The sequence below is a fragment of the Salminus brasiliensis genome, chromosome 7, assembly GCF_030463535.1.
Source record: "Salminus brasiliensis chromosome 7, fSalBra1.hap2, whole genome shotgun sequence".
Lineage (NCBI taxonomy): Eukaryota > Metazoa > Chordata > Actinopteri > Characiformes > Bryconidae > Salminus > Salminus brasiliensis.
The window spans coordinates 18335429-18358336 of NC_132884.1; the positions used below are offsets into that span (position 1 = coordinate 18335429).

Genomic DNA, 22908 nt, shown 5'->3' on the forward strand with positions numbered 1-22908 from the left:
TTATCCCCTCCCTCCATCTGCATCTGTGTATGGCTCACTGTCTATCTGTCTGCAACTGTCTAACAGGTAGGTGATCATTCAGTTTCTATACATGTATTGACTTTCTTTTTTTGTCCTACAGGTTCTGATGGTGGATCTGGTGGACAAGGGTCTGTCCATGTGCAACTGTGTGTGTGACTTGCTATCTATCTTTCTGCAAGTGTGAAAGGTTAGTGACCATTCCATTTCAAAACTTGTGATGGTAGATGTGGCCAACGAGGGTCTGTCCTTCTGCAACTGTGTGTTTTTTGCTTTAAATTGGTCTGCTTCTGTGTAACACATAGGTGATCATAAAGTTTCTATATATGTATTGTCATTTGTTTTGTCTTACAGGTTCATAGGACGCCCCCCGGGCAACAAGGTTCTGTCCATCTGAATCTTCTTTTTGTGCTTCTTGATTCAGACTGTTGTCAGTCCACCCACTGCTCCTGACTCAGTCCCAGTGATGAGCTCCACTGGTAGAGAGACCTCACTTCTGGTTCTGTGGTGGACCCTCTGCTCAGAACTCCATCAGGACATCTCCATCCCTACATTTACATTACATTACATTTACGGCATTTAGCAGACGCTCTTATCCAGAGCGACTTACAAAGTGCTTTGCTATTTACCCAAGAAAACCTCAGCTAGTTAGAATAGACTAATACAAAAGATACCTCCAAGCTTAGACATTGCTAAACACAAGACAATAAGGCGACCATAGAACTATTCGTCCAAGTACTCTCTGAAGAGGTGGGTCTTTAGTCTGCGTTTGAAGACAGCGAGCGACTCGGCCGTTCGGACATCCAGGGGCAGCTCGTTCCACCACTTTGGTGCCAGGACAGAAAAAAGCCTGGACGCTTGTCTTCCGCGGATTTTGAGGGATGGTGGGTCGAGCCGAGCCGTACTTGAAGCTCGAAGGGCTCTTGGTGCGGATCGGCTTTTGACCATTGCCATTAGATACAGAGGGGCTGGTCCGTTCTTGGCTTTGTAGGCCAGCGTCAGGGTTTTAAATCTGATGCGGGCAGCTACAGGAAGCCAGTGGAGAGAACGCAGCAGTGGAGTGACATGGCTGAATTTAGGGACATTGAAGACGACCCGTGCCGCTGCATTCTGGATGAGTTGCAGGGGCCTGATGGCGCGCAGAGGGAGACCAGCCAGAAGAGAGTTGCAGTAGTCAAGTCTGGAAGTGACGAGAGACTGAACAAGCACCTGGGTGGCCTCTCTAGAGAGGAAGGGTCGAATTCTCCGGATGTTGTACAGAAGAAATCTGCAGGACCGAGTTACGTTTGCAACATGACTTGAGAACGATAACTGATCATCCATCACTACACCAAGGCTGCGGGCTTCAGTAGAGGGAGTGACCAGTGAGTTCTCGAAGGTGATGGCAAGATCGTTTCTTGGTCCAGCAGTTCCCGGGATGTACAGTCTTGCTGGGGTTGAGTTTGAGGTGGTGAGCCGCCATCCAAGACGAGACGTCGGCGAGGCATGCTGAGATACGAGTGGAGACCTGTGTGTCAGACGGTGGGAAAGAGAGCATGAGTTGAGTGTCGTCGGCGTAACAGTGGTAAGAGAATCCATGGGAGGAGATCACTTTACCAAGAGAGTGAGTGTACAGTGAGAAAAGAAGAGGACCAAGAACTGAGCCTTGTGGAACGCCAGTGGAGAGACTACAAGGAGCGGACGTGTCGCCCTGCCACGTTACCTGGTATGAGCGTCCCTGCAGGTATGATGCGAACCATTGCCATGCAGAGCCGGTAATTCCAAGACCGGCAAGGATAGACAGGAGGATCTTGTGGTCCACTGTGTCAAAAGCTGCGGAGAGGTCAAGAAGGATCAGAACCGAGGACAGTCTGGCAGCTTTAGCTGCATGGAGCTTCTCTGTAACTGCAATGAGAGCAGTTTCAGTAGAGTGTGCAGCTTTGAAGCCAGACTGGTGGGGGTCCTGAAGATTGTTCAGAGTGAGAAAGAGAGACAGTTGGTTGTAGACAGAGCGTTCGAGAATCTTTGAGAGGAAAGAGAGAAGAGAGATAGGTCTGTAGTTGCCGATGTCCAAGCTGTCTAGAGTTGGTTTCTTTAGGATGGGCACGACTCTGGCAGACTTGAAGGCCGATGGTACATGACCTGATGACAAAGAGCTGTTTATGATAGAGGAGATAAAGGGAAGGAGGTTTGGAGCGATTGTTTGGAACAGAGGGGAAGGAACAGGGTCTAGCGGACAGGTGGTAGGATTATTGGAGGTGAGAAGATGTAGGAGGTCATCTGTGGAAAGAGGAGAGAAGCAAGTCAGAGAAGAGGGAGGAGGAGGGCAGTGTCTAGAGAGGGGGGTAGAGGCAGGGGGGAAGGATCGGCGGATCTTGTCAACCTTTTCTTCAAAGAAGGAGACAAAATCATCTGCAGACAGGGTAGTGGGAGGTGGGGGAGTAGGAGGGTTGAGGAGAGAGGAGAAGATGGTGAATAGTTTGCGTGGGTCAGATGCAGAGGATTCCAATTTCCCCCTGTAGTAAGATGCTTTGGCGGCAGCAACTTCCGTTCTAAACCTGGAGAGAAGAGACTGATAGGAGGGGAGGTCGGAGTCGTGTTGTGACTTCCGCCACTTCCTTTCAGCCAGTCTTAGCTCTCTACGGTTGTTGCGGAGAACATCTGACAGCCACGGGGAAGGTGGAGAAGAATTTGCTGACCTAGGGGAGAAAGGGCAGAGAAGGTCGACAGAGGTGGAGATAGAAGAGAGGAGAGTGTCCCTACAGCCTGCAGCTAGGCCGAGAAATTAAGCAGCGCCTGTGGGAGGAGTGCCGCTGTCCTGCTCGGAGTATGGAGGTCCAGATCGCAGAGGTCTTCAGCTCACCAACTGGGACAAGCTTCGCCCCTCACTTTGAACTGGACACAAGCAGAGAGCCACTGCCTAAGCAACCCAAGAGGAAAAGGAGGAGGCGAAGACACTGAGATCAGGAAAAGCAGCAAACATGACTTTTAACTCTTTTTTACTATTTTAACTACTTTTCTTCTTCTTCTTTTTCTTCTTCTTCTTCTTCTTCTTCTTCTTATTATTATTATTATTATTATTATTATTATTGTTGTTATTAAAATGTACTTTTTTTTTCTCTCATAACTGATGTACTGTCATGAACTTTGGAACAGAAATGTGCAATTGTGAAATATAAGCTTAATAATAGAACTGCAAATTTTACATTAGGGTTCACACTCTAATCTATAAACCTATTCTAAAGAAAAGTTATTTAGAACTGAGCTTCTAAATTTCACTGAACCAAACTGGATTTAACTTCAACAAAGTACGGATACATAACATGCTTACCATTTGCACTATTATTATTTGCACAGATGTTAAGTTTCTGTAGATGTTTATCATATCTGTACATAATAGTTTGTATATAGATGTCTACTCGGGCTACATATTTATGTACAGTATTCATACCTGTACAAGTACAAATTTCTGACTACAGATTTTTACAGCTCTTTGTTACTTTTTTAACTTATTATTTATTCTATTTATTGTTTCGTGTATTTTTCTCTTTTAGTATAATACTTGTTAACGGCCTGTTTTTTTGTTACATGTCATAGTTGTGTTGCTCTCACCAAGTAAAATTATAACATAGTTGGTTAAATAAAGAGATTTTGAGATTTGGGGCTTACTGTGTGAAGTGGTCTGTTTTCATCTATTTCCAGAGGTAAAAAGTAACATTCCCACTTCTTTTATTACAGTAGTTTTAATAAAGTATGAGGACATCACATATTTGGGCCTAGGTCATCTTCATTCATCTTTAATAAAAGGCTATTAATCATCAGCTGCCAACGATGCCTCCCAAAACCTGTTAAAAAATCTCTACTTTTCCAAACTGAGGATTACATCTTCATCTAAAATGGTTTAAACTGGTTTATGCTGGTCTGGTTTGCTGGGGTATGCTGTTTTTCTTCCTAGAAGGGCAGTTTCTCAAAGGTTTATAGTCTTTGTGATGCTCTTATACTGTAACACCTGCTGGTGCGAGGTGCATTCCACTGATGTGTCTGTGCATTTTTCACCACTTAAATAGTAAATAAGCCTGTTAAAGAATTGATTGTCCATAAAATACTCTTATGAATTATTCACACAGGATTATGAATTCTTTCTAGAAAACAAGCAATACATTCTAATACACCAAATACAATAATAATGAATAAATACAATAAATTAAAGTCTAAATGAACTAAAATGACAATCACTTGTTAGTGTTACCTTTATGGTAATAGAAGGGAAGTGGTATTTTGAGGAACCAATATTCTGTAGTCAACAGTAAACAATTATTTAAATATACGTTTGGTATTATATTATCAATGGATTATTGTAATATATATTTTCATTATGTAATATAACATAATTATAATATTATTTTTATAAGCACAGTCTATACTTACCTGACATATCGAGAGTCTCTACACCCAACTGAATGACAGGTGGAAGAAGCGCCATGTAGCGATTATTATGTCAGTAACAGCTTCCTTGTATAAAGACTCTAGGTGTAAGTAGGTGAGACGGGCCGGTGCCGTGACACCTTTAACCCCCCCCTCCCCACACATGATTAATTGCCCATCTTCACACAGCTGTCATACTTATATGCCAGATTAAAATTTATGGAAAGATATTTATTGATCATTACTGAGACGTTTTTCTCTGAATAAAGTTTTGCTTTTATCTTAATATAAATGTATCTTTATTAATTAAATGTTAAACACTAGCATGTTAAACTGATGTAATACTGTTGCTACTCTGGCATTTAAACTAACTAACTGATACTAACAGGTAAAGCTAGTGTAACCCATACTAAGGGTATTACAGTAGGAGAAGAGCAAGTACACCTTTCTAATTGTTTGCTCCAATTATCATGTGGTTCATTGCCAGGGACATGTCAACACCTGTATTGAGATGTCTGGAGCTTTGGGCTTAGAAGGTCTACTTTTAGCTGCAGACGCTTCCTCCAAGTACTCTCTCAGCCGTCTAGTAGGTACTAGTTTCCTCCTGAGGCTGTACTGACCGGCAGAGGAACGATTCCTCGAATCCTGAAACTAAAATATGTATATTTAATAATTATGCACAGTTACAATAATTAGTCTAATTTAATAAAAATACACCTCAGAAGATAAATGTACCATTTCTGTAGGAAATAAATCTTGCTGTTGTTAAAACAACCCTTGAGGAGCAGATCTGTGATACTCATCACACGGGTTCCTACAACAGCTTGCACTGCTAATGACAGAAAGAACAGAAAAACCAGAGGAAGCTGAAAGTGTGGAAGGCGATGCCAAGGCCCCGCTCATTTGTGTGACTACTTGATTTCAGATCCCCTGAGGTGGTGTAATGAAGCTAAATTACACACATTCAGTCACTGTCAAGTCAAGTCAGATTTATTTGTATAGCGCTTTTTACAACTGTTGTTGTCACAAAGCAGCTTTACATAATTAGTACTTAATAAAGGACAGAGACAGAGAAGAAAGAAGAAATAACATGAAGGATCAAAGACCCCTGTGAGCAAGCCAACGGCGACAGTGGCAAGGAAAAACTCCCTCAGAGCTGGAGAAGGAAACCTTGGGAGGAACCAAGACTCACAAGGGGGACCCATCCTTCTTTGGTCAGAACTATTTAAACATTAATGATAAAAATTACCAAACCAGATACAACAGAAAGTTAATAGTGGTGATATTAATAGTGGCAGACAGACACGAGTCCATCTAGGTTTCAATACGGCCACCAAACAGGCAGCAGCGGCAGGCGGGAGAGCCGCCGGTCCGCCATGGGTCGCTGGCCGGACTGGTAGGTGGCAGCTGGTTTGACGCAGGGGACCTCAGCGGGCAATCTTCCAGCAGGTCGGGCTGGGTGGCCATTTACTCTGAGAAGGTAAAAAGAGAAAGAGAAAGTTAGTTCTGAGAGGAATTTTATGGAGGGCGGAGAATGTTGAGCATCCGCATCAGAGTATGTCTGACGACTCCGGCAGGACTGATTATAACAGCCTACTTAAAAGGAGAGAGCCAGAAGGTAACATGGACACGGGAGCACCCTGAAAACACCAGCATCTATCTGCTCCAACAAACCTGAGTGATCGCGTGTAAGCAGCGAGACGACAGCTCCAGCATCTCAGTGTACTACAATTCCCTACAATTCCCTGGACCTGCAACCCTTATCTAAGAAACATTAATTACCAAAAGCTAAACTAAACGTTTTCAGCTTAGATTTAAAGATTGAGACTGTGTCTGAGTCCCAAACATTATCTGGAAGGTTATTCCAGAGTTGGGGGGCTTTATAAGAAAAGGCTCTTCCCCCTGCTGAGGTTTTCTGAATTTTGGGCACGAGTAAGAGGCCAGCACCCTGAGATCTAAGTAGTCTTGATGGTTCGTAATATACAATAAGATCCCGCAGGTATTCAGGAGCGAGGCCATGTAGGGCCTTACATGTTAATAGAAGAATTTTGTATTCGATACGGAATTTAACTGGGAGCCAATGAAGTGCTGATAGAACTGGACTGATATGGTCAAATTTTCTAGTTTTAGTAAGGACCCTGGCTGCAGCATTTTGCACCAGCTGAAGTTTATTGAGGTTCCTGCTGGAACAACCTGACAGTAATGCATTACAGTAATCTAGCCTTGAGGTAATAAAAGCATGTACTAGCTTTTCTGCGTCTAATCTAGTGATAAGGAGTTTCTTAGTTTGGAGATGTTCCTAAGCTGCATAAAGGCTGTTCTACTAATATTAGCTATATGTTGCTCAAATGATAAATCTGAGTCAAATGTGACACCAAGATTTTTAGCTGCTAAACCAGGAATGATGGAAGCATCGGCCAAGTCTAACATTAAGTCAGATAGTTTATGTCTAGTGTCCTTTGGCCCTAAAAGGAGAACCTCGGTTTTGTCACTGTTAAGAAGAAGGAAGTTATGTGACATCCAGAGTTTGATATCCTTTACACAGTCCTCCATTTTCTGTAGTCTAAATTATCGTCAGGTTTGGCTGATATATAGAGCTGTGTGTCATCTGCATAGAAATGGAAATTAACGCCATGTCTGCTTATAACTGAGCCCAGTGGTAACATGTATAATGTAAATAATAGTGGTCCTAAAATTGAGCCTTGCAGAACTCCATATCTTACTTCTGTGTAATTTGAAGATAAATATTTTATCTTTACGAATTGATAGCGTCCCGTTAGATATGATTGGAACCATGATAGGGCTGTCCCTGTGATTCCAACCATTTTCTCTAATCTTTCTAGTAATATAGTATGATATATTGTATCAAAGGCTGCACTAAGGTCTAGTAGGACTAATAAAGATACGTAGCCTTGATCAGAGGCAAGAAGGAGATCATTTGTAATCTTCACTAGGGCTGTCTCTGTGCTGTGATTTGGTCTAAATCCAGATTGGAATTTCTCATACATGTAATTTTTACTCAGGTATAAGCAGAGTTGTTGGGCCACAGCTTTTTCTAATATCTTAAATACGAATGTTAAGTTTGAGATGGGTCTATAATTAGATAATACGCTAGGATCAAGATTTGGTTTCTTGATTAAAGGTTTTATAACTGCTATTTTAAGGGTTTGGGGTACATGCCCAAGGCAAAGGGATGAATTTACAATAGTTAAAAGAGGTGTGATTATAATTGGGAGTATTTCTTTTAGCAATTTAGAGGGAATTGGGTCGAGTGTACAGGTTGTACAATTAGCTGAGGAAATAATTTTTGTGGAAGTGGGTAGAAGGCTTCCAGCCTTTGTTCTACAACTAAGTTATGTTCTAAAGCAACTACATCAGGTGACGGCCATGTTTGATTTAATAAGCAGGGTTGGATTTCTTGTCTAATATTTTCTATTTTATTTTTAAAATAGTCCATAAAAACATTACTGGTTAAAGATGTTGGGATCTGGGGTTGAGAATCTGCCTGGCTTTTACTAAGTTTAGAGATCTCAGTAAAAAAAAATTCTGGGATTGTTTTTGTTTTTCTCGATCAGCGATGCCAAATACATTGAGCGAGCTTTAATGAGTGCCTTTCTATATTGACTAAGGCTGTCCTTCCACGCAGAGTGGAACACCTCTAGTTTGGTCGTCCGCCATTTACGCTCTAGTTTCCGCACTGTTTGGTTTAAGGTACGAGTTTGATCACTGTACCACGGTGCGAGCCTTTTTTGCCTCATCATTTTATTTTTAAACGGTGCTACTTTGTCTAAGGTTGATCGAAGGGTATTTTCTAGATTGTTTGTTAATTTAACTAGCTCCGTTTGGTCTGACGGAGTGTAAGCTAAGGTGAATAGGGGTGGGAGATTTTTAGTAAACTGTACAGCTGTCATTGTGGTTATTGTGCGCTTTAGACAGTGTTGGGGGGGGCGAATTAACATTTTGCCTTAGATGTAGCTCAAAGGAGATTAGATAATGGTCTGATATTACTGAGCTTTGAGGTAGAATATTTAGCTGATCAATGCTAACACCCAGGGTCAGCGTGGTGTTCCGATGGACTAGCTTCGGCCTTAGCGCTAGCATTAGCCTTAGCTTTCCGGCTATGCCGCCGAGACGTCCCCCATTCGCCCCGCTGTGAGGGCTCTAACGCCGGAGTGGGGGGTGCTGGCTCTCCCTAAGGCATCCGGGGCTGCTAGCAGTGACTCCTGCTCTCTATCCTTTAGTAAAGCCATGATGCTCCACCTCTAACTGCTCCACTTTCTCCTCCACAGAGCTACGAGCTCACATTCAGTACAAACACTATCATCATCACTAGTGGAGGAAAAAGGGTCTAGACTAAATAGTGGTGATATTAATAGTGGCAGATAGTTAAGAGTCCATTTAGGTTTTAACATGGTCATTAGACAGGTAGCAGTGGTAGGAGGGTGTGCAGCTGGTCTGGTATGGGTGGTGGTGGTGGGGGGCCTGCTGGTCGGACTGGTAGGTGGCAGCTGGTCTGACACAGGTAGGTGTCATCTGTGACCAATTGCCTGATTGGCGTTAATAGGTTAGTATGATGCTTACCTTGGTCTTTTAGGGTACATGGATTCCCGCACTCCAGCTGCCAGATTGCTATGTTTAAGAGATACGTCACATTAATATAGCTTGCATTTACTCTCGTATTTCAAACACAGGTTCCTGTAATGAAAGGGTAAATCAGATCATGCTGTTTAGATGCTTTAAACCTGTACAGACCAAAGGAGCCAACACCTCCAACTGAGCACAGCCTCTTTCTGACAGACCTGCAGAGTTTAAAGAGGTCAGAGAAGGTCAGATCAGTGAAGAGTGATACAGCTCTAACAATCACACCGAGCTCCAGTCAGAGGAGGGGGAGTTTTTTCAGGAGGAGTTTAGGGCAGTGAGAGCTGTTGAAGTGAACTGGCTTTTCTTTATTGATAACTACCAATGTGGAGAACTGGTAGCGTTATGTTTACCTGAACCTCCATGCTGCTAAATATCAGACGTTCACAAGTAGATCAGCAGCAGTTATAAACAGACCTGTCGCAGTAATTACGTTAGAAACTGATCGTATGATCAATGATTATGACCTCCATCATTTTGGAGGACATCGATAATGAAGTTTTGTTTATTTGCGTGTTTTTAAGACCTTTAACCAGGCGAGCTTTTCTGTTCTCCCCTCTACCAGACACACACACACACACACACACACACACACACACACACAGAGAGAGAGAGAGAGAGACCTTTAATTAATAAAACTATTTTCGATCATCTATTATTCCATTACTTTTCCTAATGTTTTAGGTTTTGCTGTGGTATCGTTTCAGTATCGGTATTGAGATATTTAGGCAGGTATCGTATCTAAAGTCATAAGTTTGGTATCGTGACAACACTACTGTTTATCATGTAAATAGAAAAATATAAATAAGTAAATTACCTCTTACTTCTTATACTGAGAGCAGAAACCTCTGATAAAAATGAATCTATCTATCTGTCTGTCTGTCTGTCTGTCTGTCTGTCTATCTATCTATCTATCTATCTATCTATCTGTCTGTCTGTCTGTCTGTCTGTAACCCTGTTAAAATTAGGAGCCTCTTTCTGAGCTCTTCTACAGAGGCTGTTCATTTGCCCCACCCACCTTCTCTCCCCCTCTTCACTTCTTGCTCTCTTCAAGTGTGAGTGTGTGTTGTGTCCAGAGCTGATGCTGTGGTGCTATTTTTTGTGAGCAGTTATTGAAGTTAAAAGCTGATTAAGGGTCCAGAGGGGATATAAAATCCCCCATTCCTCGTTTTTTCAGTGTTCTTTAGTCCTGAGTTTGATAAACTCTCATCAGTTTCTGTTCAGTTGTGAAGAGAAACACCGGTGAGTTCAGACAGGGCTGTTTAAGGAGGGATTATGAGTTAGTAAGTGTAGATTTCCAAGTGATAAGATGTTGAAAGTGTTGATAAGGGAGTTAAAAGATTATTAAACAGCCGGAGTATAAATGTGTGAGACAGACCTCGGCTAGTTCGTTTCAGCTGCTAAGCTGTAGGCTAACAGGCAGAGGCTAGCGGGATTAGCATCTTGTTTAAGTGTAAATCTACGATGTTAAGTGTTAACTCCTGCTGTTTACGGACTCAGAGACATGCTGAGATGAATATGCTTGTCGTACAGTCTTGCTGAACTTAGTGCTGTATCGTACAGGTTGTTTTGTTGACGAAAAAAGCGAGCGAATTTGTCCAAGATGGCGAGCCAACCCGAGACTACACTTCCCAGAGTACTGCGCGAGTGACGTCAGAAGCGGGAACACACACACACACACACACACACACACACACACACACAATCTTAGTCTATCCGGGTAGTGAAGATTTAAACACACTTTTCTGACACTTTGAGACGATATTACTCCAGAAAGGAACATTGATTATAACAAAAGGAAAAAACTGTTGGTTCACATTTCAGACTTAAAGGACTGTTATATTGTTAAAGTTGAGTAAAATATCTCACGAATTCTTGCCTCTGAAGTTTATTATTTTACTACCATTTAAGCTTTTGTTGAGGGCCTTATGTGTATTGGGTTTTGTTGTTAAATCTGAACTTATGCACTTTTCCAGTACAGTTATTTTATTTTTTATAGAGCCTCATTGATCTACAGTTTCCTCTTATAACTCATTTATACCTCCTACTCCATTTTTAGATGTTTTTTTCTTTCCTATTAGCCACTCACAACTATTCACACACACACATAAGAAGAAGGTCACATCATTTCTGTGAATAAATATATGAGTGTATCTTTAACCCTGTACTCACTGGTCCGTCGCATCTCTGTCCAAGCTCTCCTTAGAGTACCTAGTGAGATATCAACACTGGTCCAAACCCCTGAAGAATCCCAACCTATGGTTGATCTGTCCCTCAATAGAAATGCCTGTTGTGGTGTAACGGTTGGTGTAGACACTGAGTTAGCTAACGTAGCTCCTGTGTTACATTTACGCGTGATACGTATCTGTCTATCTACCTAACTAGACAGATTTGATCCAATTGAAGAAATTGTAGGACAGTCAGGACATTTCTCTTTGTTTTATTTCAGAAACAGGTTTCTGTAATGAAAGAGAAAAGCAGAAAATGCTGTTTATTGTTTAAATAGAAAAATGTAAAGAATTATTTGAATTAAATGACCCCTTGCCTCTTATACTAAGAGCAGAAAATTCAGAGGAATTAATCTATCCAACTATCTATCTATTTATCTAGCTAGCTAGCTATGTGTCTATCCACCCGTCATTGTTTTTATCCAGTTGGTGAAATTGCAGCACCCTCATTCCCCCAGAATCACCAGGTAGTTAACATGTCACATAGTCACAAGTCTCTACTGTGTATGGGCTGGTGATGAGTCAGCTACCAGTGACAGATACCAGATACCAGTACCAGATAATGTGCTGCATGAGGCTTGTCTGTCCTGGTTGTTCTTTAAACAGCCCAGCTGGTATCCTTTCCTTCAGCTCCCTCAGCTTGTCCCTTATCTTGAGAACGTAGGACAGGATGTTTAGCCTTTCAGTCTTTCTCAGAGCAAATGCTTCCGGGTAGCATAGACCCAGATTACTAAAATATGGCGATTTCCTGCCCGGCCTCTTGGTAAAGGGCATATTATATCCGTGGCAATCCGTGAAAATGGCATGCTGTTAACTGACACTCTGGACAGGCATTACAAAATTCAGCTATATCTAGCAGCTGACTTGGCCAGTAAAATCGACTTGCAAATCTGCTGTGTGTTTTAGCCTGACCCAATTGACCTGGCCACGGGTCCGAATGACCCAGCTTTAAAACTTCATCTCTGAGACATTTGGGAACCACTAATCGCTCAACACCATTTTTGACCTAGAGCTTGTTGTCTTTCAGAATGAGTTGACTTCTCTGAGCTTATTCTCTTTCCTTAGCACAGTCTAAAAACAAGGGTTTGAGTGCTTCATCCTGCCTTTGCAACGTTGCTATGTCACCAGGTAAGGCAAATGTTTCACTTATGGGTGTATCCAATTGTTCCACTATTGTTGTGCCTCTAATTTTTTCCTGTCCTTTTTGTTTTCTTGCATTTTGGTTTGACAGCATATGGTAATTCTTTTAAAACTCCACTGTTTTGTTTGCAGTTTAAACCTTTCTAGCCTACAACCTTGTTACAGCCATAACCTCTGCAGTTCTCTGCTCAGTGTTTAAAAGATCTACCAGAATCGGGATATTTTTGCCTAAAACGACAGCATGAGCAGATTTTTGCATTATGTCTAGCTTTGGTTATTGATGTTAACCGTGAGTTTAGTTGTGGGGTATACCTGTTCATCTCTATGTATACACCTGACCCCAAGTTTACCTGTACTCACAAACTGGGATTCTGGAAGACACTGTGGTGTTATCAGGATGTGACTAGCTCTAGTGTCAATAAGGGCTTTAAATGTTTTGTGTCCTATTTTTACAGGTATGGTATCTCACTACTGTCCTGTTCCTGAAAGCTTATTTCGGGTCTTGGAACATATCAAAGATGATTTGTGCTGGTAACAAGCTTAGGACAATCTTAAATCTTTTGGCCAACCTGATTTTAGCTAGCTGTGTTTAAACAGTTTGGCGATTATCTGTTGCCTGACTATCTTTGCTTCTTTTGCTAGTACTCCAGCGCCCCTGTTTGGTGATAAATTCACTAGCGGCTTAGGACCACAACTGACCCCGGCCCCAGACTTACTTGTCTGCGCGTATTGGTACACTCTGATGCTGGAATCACAGAGCAGGAACTCCTTCTCATCTTGCCTTGCTGCCACGAAAGCTTCAGCTGCTTCCACTGCTTGTGTTATGGACGCCGGGCTGTGTTCAGTTATCCAACGTCTGAGGTCTGGACTCACAATTCTAAGGTACTGTTTGAAAATTATGGTGTTCTCGATGTCCTCTTTCTTTTTTTTCTCTGGGAGTCATCCACTTTTCAGACAGTGTTTTCAATCTGTTATACAGTTCACGATAGTTATCCGTGGCAACATACGCAGCTCTAGCTTTTCCCTCTAGCAGCGGGACTACATGTATTACTGTATTATCGCTTGTAGGCCATATTGCTGCTTATGTTGGTAAAATTGTAGGTAGGTCAGGGTGTTTCTTTTTATTTCATTTCAAACACAGGTTTCTGTAATGAAAAAAAGAATACCTCTTACCTCTTATACTGAGAGCGGAAAACTCGAAGGAATCCATCTATCTAGCTATCTTTCTTTCTATCTTTCTATTTATCTGGGTAGCTAGCTATGTGTCTGTTAACCGGTCATTGTTTTTATCCAGTTGGAGAATTTGTAGGACAGTCAGGGTGTTTGTCTTTGTTTAATTTCAAACACAGGTTCCTGTAATGAAAAAGAAATCAGATAGTGCTGTTGATCATGTAAATAGAAAAATATTAAGAATGTATTTATTTCAATTACCTCTTGCCTCTTTTACTAAGGGCACAAAGCACGAAAATTTTTTATCTATCTAACTATTTATCTGTCTATTTATGTTTGTCTTTGTTTCATTTCAAACACAGGTTCCTGTAATGAAAAAAAGAAATCAGGTAATGCTGTTTGTCATGTAAATAGAAAGATATTAAGAATTATTTTAATTCAGTTACCCCTTACCTCTTATACTGAGAGCAGAAAACTCAGAGAATTTCATCTATTTTAACTATTTATCTGTGTATTTATCAAGCTAGCTAGCTATGTGTCTTTTAACACGTCAATGTTTATCCATTTGGAGAATTTGTAGGACAATTAGGGTGTTTGTCTTTGTTTCATTTCAAACACAGGTTCCTATAATGAAAAAAAGAAATTGGATAATGCTGTTTATCATGTAAATAGAAAAAAATTGAGAATTTATTTACTTCAGTTACCCCTTACCTCTTATACTGAGAGCAGAAAACTCAGAGAATTTCATCTATTTTAACTATTTATCTGTGTATTTATCAAGCTAGCTAGCTATGTTTCAATTAACCTGTCATTGTTTTTATCTAGTTGGTGAAATTATTGGGCAGTCAGGGTGTTTATCTTTGTTTAATTTCAAACACCGGTTCCTGTAATGAAAAATAAAGGAATCAGATATTGGACAATCAGAATTCAGAGAAATTCAGGGATCAGAATCTGAATTCGGGAATTCAGAATACAGGAATCAGAATTCAGAGAATTTCATCTATCTAACTATTTGTCTGTGTATTTATCTAGCTAGCTAGCTATGTGTCTATTAACCCATCATTTATTATTTTTTTTATCCATTTGGAGAATTTGTAGAACAGTCAGGTTGTTTGTCTTTGTTTCATTTCAAAAGGTTCCTGTAATGAAAAAAAATCAGATAATGCTGTTTATCATGTAAATAGAAAAATATTAAGAATTATCTTAATTGAATTACCTCTTATACTGAGGGCACAAAACTCTGAGAAATTAATCTATCGAACTATTTATCTGATAATTTGTCTAGCTAGCTAGCTATTTGTCTTTTAACCCATCAGTTTTTTTATCCAGTTGGAGAATTTGTAGGACAATTAGGATGTTTGTCTTTGTTTCATTTCAAACACAGGTTCCTGTAATGAAAAAAGGAGATGAGATAATGTTTATTATGCAAATTGAAAAATATAAAGAATAACTTTAATTAAATGACCCCTTACCTCTTATACTGAGAGCACAAAATCTGGTGAAATTCATCTGTCTAACTATTTATCTGTCAATTTATCTAGCTAGCTAGCTATGTGTCTATAAACCTGTCATTTTATTATTTTTTTTATCCATTTGGAGAATTTGTAGAACAGTCAGGTTGTCTGTCTTTCTTTCATTTCAAACACAGGTTCCTGTAATGAAAAAAATCTGATAATGCTTTTTATTATGCAAAATAAAAATATTAAGAATTATCTTAATTGAATTACCTCTTACCTCTTATATTGAGGGCACAAAACTAACTATTTATCTGTCTAATTTTCTAGCTTGCTAGCAAGGTCTCATTTAACCCGTCAGTGTTTTAATCCAATTGATGAAATAGTCGGATAGTCAGGGTGTTTTTCTTTGTTTCATTTCAAACACAGGTTCCTGTAATGAAAAAAAGAAATCAGATAATGCTGTTTATCATGGAAATAGAAAAATATAAAGAATGAATATAATTAAGTGACCCCTTACCTCTTATACTGAGAGCACTACATTCGGAGAAATTCATCTATCTAACTATTTATCTGTCTATTTATCTAGGTAGCTAGCTATGTGTCAAATAACCCGTCATTGTTTTTATCCAGTTGGTGAATTTGTAGGACAGTTAGGGTGTTTGTTTCATTTCAAACACAGGTTCCTGTAATAAAAAAGAGGGAATCAGATAATGCTGTTTATCATGTAAATGGAAAAATATTACGAATTTTTTAAATTAAATTAGCCCTTACCTCTTATACTGAGAGTAGAAAACTCAGAGAAATTCATCTATCTAACTATTTATCTGTCAATTTGTCTAGATAGCTAGCTATGTGTCTTTTAACCCTCTCAATTTTTTTATCCAGTTGGTAAAATTGTAGGACAGTTAGGGTGTTTGTCTTTGTTTTATTTCAAACACAGGTTCCTGTAATAAAAAAGAGGGAATCGGTTAATGCTGTTAATCATGTAAATAGAAAAATATTAAGAATGATTTTAATTGAATTACCTCTTACCTCTTACACTGAGAGCAGAACACTCGGAGAAATTCATCTATCTAACTATTTATCTGTCTATTTATCTAGATAGCTAGCTATGTGTCTTTTAACCTGTCAATTTTTTTATCTAGTTGGTAAAATTGTAGGACAGTTAGGGTGTTTGTCTTTGTTTCATTTCAAACACAGGTTCCTGTAATAAAAAAGAGGGAATCGGTTAATGCTGTTTATCATGTAAATAGAAAAATATTAAGGATCATTTAAATTGAATGATCTTTTACCTCTTATACTGAGAGCACAAAATTCAGAGAAATTCATCTGTCTAACTATTTATCTGTCTGTTTAGCCAGCTAGCTATGTGTCTATAACCCATCATTTTTTTTTATTCATTTGGAGAATTTGTAGGACAGTCAGGGTGTTAGTCTTTGTTTCATTTCAAACACAGGTTCCTGTAATGAAAAAAAAATCACAATGCTGTTTATCATGTAAATAGAAAAATATAAAGAATAACTTTAATTAAATGACCCCTTACCTCTTATACTGAGAGCACATAATTCGGAGAAATTCATTTATCTAACTATGTATCTGTTAATTTATCTAGATAGCTAGCTATGTGTATTTTAACCTTTCAATTTTTTTATCCAGTTGGTGAAATACTAGGACATTCAGGGTGTTTGTCTTTGTTTCATTTCAAACACAGGTTCCTGTAATGAAAAAAAGAAATCAGATAATGCTGTTTATCATGTAAATAAAAAAAATATCAAGAACTTTTAAAATTAAATTAGCCCTTACCTCTTATACTGAGAGTAGAAAACTCTGAAAAATTCATCTTTCTAACTATTTATCTGTCTATTTATCTCTCTAGCTAGCTATGTATCTGTTAACCCGTCATTTTTTTTTATCCATTTGGAGAATTTTTAGGACAGTTAGATAAATTACTGTATTAAATGAATTGTAGAACAGTCAGGATGTTTCTCTTTTTTTATTTCAAGCATCTTTAGTCCATCTGTAGTTCAGCTGTCTCTCTCTCTCTCTCTCTTTATCTATCTATGTACATTTTAGTCTGTATGTTTACTTCTTCTGTCTGTCTTATCTTTATTTGTAACTGTTTCTTACTTATCCATTTTTCTACCTGTCTAATCCTACATAGATCAATAGATTAAATTCTTCACCACTTGCAAACCTTAATAGTCTGTCCACCATCCCAAAAACATCATCAGCTTCTCAACATTACAACTTTTACCCAGTTAAAATTAAAACACACATCAGCAGCAGACTTTAAAAACCCAGTCAGTTCAGCAACCTCAAGGCTAAAGCACACTGCCACGGCGGGCAGGAATAATGAAAAGACTGTTTGTCCTACATTTGCTGTCCTGATGTGTGGAGAGGGTGCTGGTTACATGTCTGCAGCTGGAGGATCAGAGGAGCGACTGGGAGTTTAATGGAATGATTGATAATAGAACATTCTTACATCATAAAGACACAGTTCTAAAGTTCCAGCAGCAGCTGTTTCTCTGACTTTTGAAAGATGCATTTGTGAACTGGTGCTCACCTGAGTTTACTCATGTATACACACCTGCACCAACACCTGAACACATTAAAATCACTCCTGTCATCAACAGGGTTCTTTCAGTAATCCAAAATCTGTCTTCAAATATGGGCCTAATAGTAATTTACTGTTGCTATATATTACATTTCATGATTTTATGTTATGCCAATATATCTATCTATAGATCTATATATCTGTCTGCCTGTATATATCTATCTTTATTGTTTTTAATTAATAAGTGAAATAATCAGCCTGGTCTCATGGGATATACGTACCTCTGACCACTTTTTAGGTTTAAGAAATAGGGGAACTGGGTACTTTCTACTGATTAAGGGTGATTTATCTAGCTAGTAGGTAACAGCTAGCTAGGTGGCTAGGCTAATGCAGCCTCTAACATAGCATCAGGTACACAGCGAGCTGTAGTTGTGGCCATTCTCATATAGTTTGGTGGTTAAATCAGAGGTTCTTCTAACATATCTTTTACCAAAAGCTTATATGAAGATAAGGGAACGGGAGACACTGTCTGCTCATTCATTAGCGTAGAGTGAGGTGTCAGCTGAGCTCGTACATTAGCTAGCTAGCGCTAGGTGGCTAATGAGGAGCGCTTGCTAGATAAAGCAGCTGGTGTTTTTTTGTGGTTGTCACGATGTGCTGGCTAGAGATCTCGTATGCTGTACTAACTGATTTCATACTGGATCTAATTGTGTGTAATTATGATCTTTCTCTTTTTACAGCTTTGAACATCTATTCATCATTGATTCTCATTATCTTTCTCTGCCTCTTGCAGGGACCAGGTAGACACGTGGACAGGTGAGTTAATGGTAGAGTTTATGTTAGCTGGTTTTCTGGTTAGTTTTTATACTCCCTCAGAGTACAGTACAGAAACACACACCATATGACCTTAGAATTTTACATGATGGGTTTTGTGAAAATGGGCTAATTTGATTATTTGAGGTTAATCATCTGAATGTTAGAACTATCTGAGCTGGTTTCCCAGACTTGCATTAAATCTGGTCCTTGACTAAAAGAGAACTTCAGTGAAGATCACCACTGGAAAAAAGCTAGTTAGTGTTTGGGATTATGATCAATCCATGTCTGGGTAATCAGCCCTTTCTGATCTAAATCACCATGTGTGAAATAATGTGTAATGTGTTGAAATTATTGCACCACTGATTTATTGCATATATTATAATGAATTGCATTACTGTTATTATTGCACATATGAACAGTATAATTTTAGTATTTTTCTGATGAACCACAGTGTCACACATTGAGGGAGGAGTTAGAGTTTGATGGTCACAGGTAGAAATGACCTGTGGTGCATTTTGGTGATGAGTCTTGCACTGAATGTGCTCCTGTGGGTTGGAGCCATTATCCGTAATGGCATGTAGCTTATACAGCATCCTCCCCTCTGACACTGCCTCAGTGAGTCCACCTTCACACCCACATCATCACTGGCCTTTTGGATCAGTTTGTTCAGTCTGTTGGTGTCTGCCACTCTCAGCCTGTCCCAGCATGCACTTGCACTTGCCACTACAGACTCATAGAAGATCCTGAGCATAGTCTGGCAGTTATTGAAGGACCTTAGAAAATAGAGACGACTTTGGTCCTTCCTGTAGAGGGCGTCAGTGTTCTTAGCCCAGTGTAGTTAATTGTCAATGTAAACTCCTAGATATTTGTAGTTCTCCACAGTGTCCACATTGACCCCCATGATGGACACGGGTCACCAGTGCCTTGTCCCTCCTTTACAGGTCATTTTGTAAAATACATTTTCATGAGTCGCTGAACAATAACAAAAAATGGTTCCGCTTCCCATCCTCTATGAGGAAACATACGTCATGTATGAAAATGTCAAAAAAAAAAAATCCAGAAAATGCAAGAACATCTGAAGCATCAGCTAGTGAACAATGCTTTGCGGATGTAAATGCACACCAAGTTATTGGTATGTATTTTTTACACCTAAAATGTTGTTCACAACAATTTGGAAGGGTGAGGCTGTTGAAAAGCCACTTGTCCTTATTTGTGCAGGTCTGTAATTAGAATGCCACTGTTATTCAGTATTTTCCTAATTCCAGAATGGGAACATTTGTGGCGATTTGTGTATCTTCCAAAAAGCTTTCCTTGAATGAACATATTGTCATCATGAAAAAAAAAATTCTGTAGCATTGACCACTTCTCTTGCCCAGTTTGCACCCTAGATACAGTTGCTGTGTCTGTCGATGGAAACCGAAAACTACATCGTTTCAGCAAAACAAAGAGTTATGTTATTATTAATAACTGTAAACTGTCAGAATCTCTAGGGAGTATCTCTATTATCTTTAATGTTTTCTTTAGAGGAACAGACATTTTCTGATGGCATTTTTTTGCCAGTGATAAAGATTCGTTCGTAAGAAGGCCAAGCCAGTAAGATATTTATCAAAACACTTTAGGCTGTACATAGTGAAGCAGGATTTACTTTTTGTATATATTTGATAGTGACATTGTGTTACAGGTACATGGAAAAGGAATCTGTGGGACATCAACATGGGCTGCAGCCAGAGAGACCTCTAAAAAGACAAACATCATATGTGATGAAGTCGTCCTGGAGGTGGCAGTTTGCTTAAAGGTCTGAACATGTATTGAGGGAGATATTTGCCAATCCTCCATTTTTGCAAGAAGAACTGGCCACAAAAACAAACGGAAAGTTCTTCTGCACTGATATAATGTGTGGATATTGGCCCTATCTGCAGAAGCCGGCTCAGACATTCCCAGAAATACAAAACTTGACTTAGATGACTTAGACTTTTCTGCATGCAAAGGGGCGTTCTACAAAATGTGAGGTAATTGTGTATTGTCGAACACACAGTTAAGTATTTTACCATATTGGTGGTGTTTTTAAACTTCAAATTTGTATTCTTGACATCTGATATAAATGCTGTAGGTGCCGCAGGGTGGCAGAAACCAAACAGGGGTAGGCACTACCATATTTAACAGCTTTTTGCCACGAGTGGCTCTAACTACAAAATACATGAGTAAGGCTGGGAAGTGATCCTTTACTTACAGTGCTCATGTATTGTGCTTTTTTACCCTACTTTTCATTGATCATATTTGTTGACTAAGCCCTGGTGAAACAGCACCTTTATCAGTTCCTTCATCATTACAGCTCGAGTGGATATGATCACATTGCATGTCAGGAGGGAGGATCATCTTACTGTTTTTTACAAGTATATTTTAACACCTGCCCTTTTAACTGATAGAGTGACCATGGCAAACAAACTTCAAAATTATTTGTATAATTGCTTTCTCATTGCATAAGTGATGTGACTTTCTCTGTCAAAATGTTGGAATACTTATTAGTCACCCTAAAACTAAAAATAAGGCAAAATATAGATAGATTCTCAGATTTTCTTGGCAAAACATTTATGGGTGTCGTCTTTTAATTTTACATCCCATGTTGTTTAGTCATTTACTGTTTTGTCTTTATCTCAATATGTTAGATTTACTTTTAATGTCAACCACCTTAACCTGACAAATATTCTTTACAGCTCCACATGAACCCAGATCAGATGATCCAGTGGGGTTGCAACATGTGATTGAAGGCCTATTCTTGGGCATGCAGCAGAAAAGGGGGGATCTATATCGAGTAACTGGTAAGTAGCCATGTTCAGGTTGCCTCCCAGACATCATGAACTTGTGGAATTAATTTTTAAATGTGAAATCTGTGACAATAACATTAAGTTGTAGGTCATTTAGGTAATTTCCAGTTCAAATACATTTTTACATGGAGCAAAGTGCCCCTTCCACATCGTACACTTAAACCCTTACATAATCTTTATACTGTGTTTATACTCTAGTGAGCATGTTCAATAAAACCACCTCATTGTTTCTGCACGTTTTCCATTTGATCAGTTCCACTGACCATATAGGTCTTGGTTGTTGTACAGTTACATACTGTAATCCATCTTTTTCCCTGTGTACTTTGCCAGCACACCTTTGCCTTTTTCTTTAGTATTCAGGACCTCCACAAGACTATCATTTCCAGTTGGTCACAGGACGCTGTTGGCTGGATATTTGTGATTGGTGGACTATTCTCAGTGACCCTGATCTGTTTAAAAACTCCAGCAGCACTGCTGTGTGTCTGACTCACTCGCACTGGTGCAACACACGCTAACACACCTCCCTGTCAGTGTTACTGCAGTGCTGAGAATAATCCACCACCCAGATAGTACCAGTTTATTGCACTGGTGTGACTGAATCAGACACAGAAGGGCTGTTGGAGTTTTCACTGTTCACTCAACGTTTAAAAACTCTAGCAGCACTGCTGTTTCTGATGTATGCTACGACTACTTTTGTATTCGCTGACGTTATGACTTGGGATTCTGGTATGTTAATTTTGACATGAACTGTTTTCTTGACTCTTCATTTGAACTCATTAAACTCAGACTTTTCATTTGTTTCAGACCATAGAAATGTGCAGATTCTGACCATGAAGATCATTAGACCTGACATTTTTACCCCCTTTTTTGCCCATTTGCACTAAACTGTGCTTTCAACCTCACAGAGTGACCATGTTCCAGAGTCAGGAGAAAATGACTGAACGCCCGACTCCTCTGATTAACTGTCACAGTGCTTCTGCTTTTCTTCCTCCACAATGTAAAACCAGTCACGCATTGCCTGTGTAGTCAGGACAGACAGTTGCAGCACTAACATCAGATGTCAAGTCATCAGATGTGGAGTGAGAGTGAGAGAGAGAAGCAGGAGCTCTGATGCTGTGTGCATCGCCTTTCAATTCAATTACACTCCCCTGCCAACCAATTCAGTTCAGCTGGTGATATCCATGCATTGAGTTGATGATGACAAGTAAGTGCCAGCTAGTTGGCTGTTCAAGTTTGTTTCTTGTGAGAATGAACTCCATGTTAAAGAATAAAGAGAGAAAGAAAGTCGTTCGAGCTGCAGTAAAGTTCTTGTTCTGTGCGAAAAATGGCTTCCGCCTGAGGACATAGTAGTGCAGTTCTCATGTTCGCCAAACATATAGGGAAGCTCTATATGTAACCGTGTGCATATTCTCTAGAACGTAATGTCCCTTAAATACTATTCCTGCTAGAACTGAATGTTAATACTTATTATTTATTAAGTGATCATTTCTTATCTGATTCAGCAGTTTACAATATTTGTTCGAATATGATTTGATGTTTTTTTTTTTATTTGTTATTTCAGACTGTGAGCAATGCTGAATGTCAAGTTGTACTGTGAAGTACTATTGGATTACAATACAGTTTAATAAGAAGAAATGATGTTCCCTCGTCTTTATTCC

The 22908-nt window shown here is 39.4% G+C and overlaps 1 long non-coding RNA gene and 1 pseudogene across 1 annotated transcript; one reads left to right on the top strand and one right to left on the bottom strand.

The window, feature by feature from the left end:
• Window positions 1–22908, bottom strand: part of LOC140559610 (general transcription factor II-I repeat domain-containing protein 2-like) — a 372516-nt pseudogene that overhangs the window by 168830 nt on the left and 180778 nt on the right.
• LOC140560040 (uncharacterized) lies at window positions 13092–22303 on the top strand. Its single transcript, XR_011979944.1, has 6 exons — window positions 13092–13310; window positions 18350–18425; window positions 20107–20220; window positions 20345–20434; window positions 21140–21244; window positions 22156–22303. It is a non-coding gene; the product is annotated as an uncharacterized lncRNA (long non-coding RNA).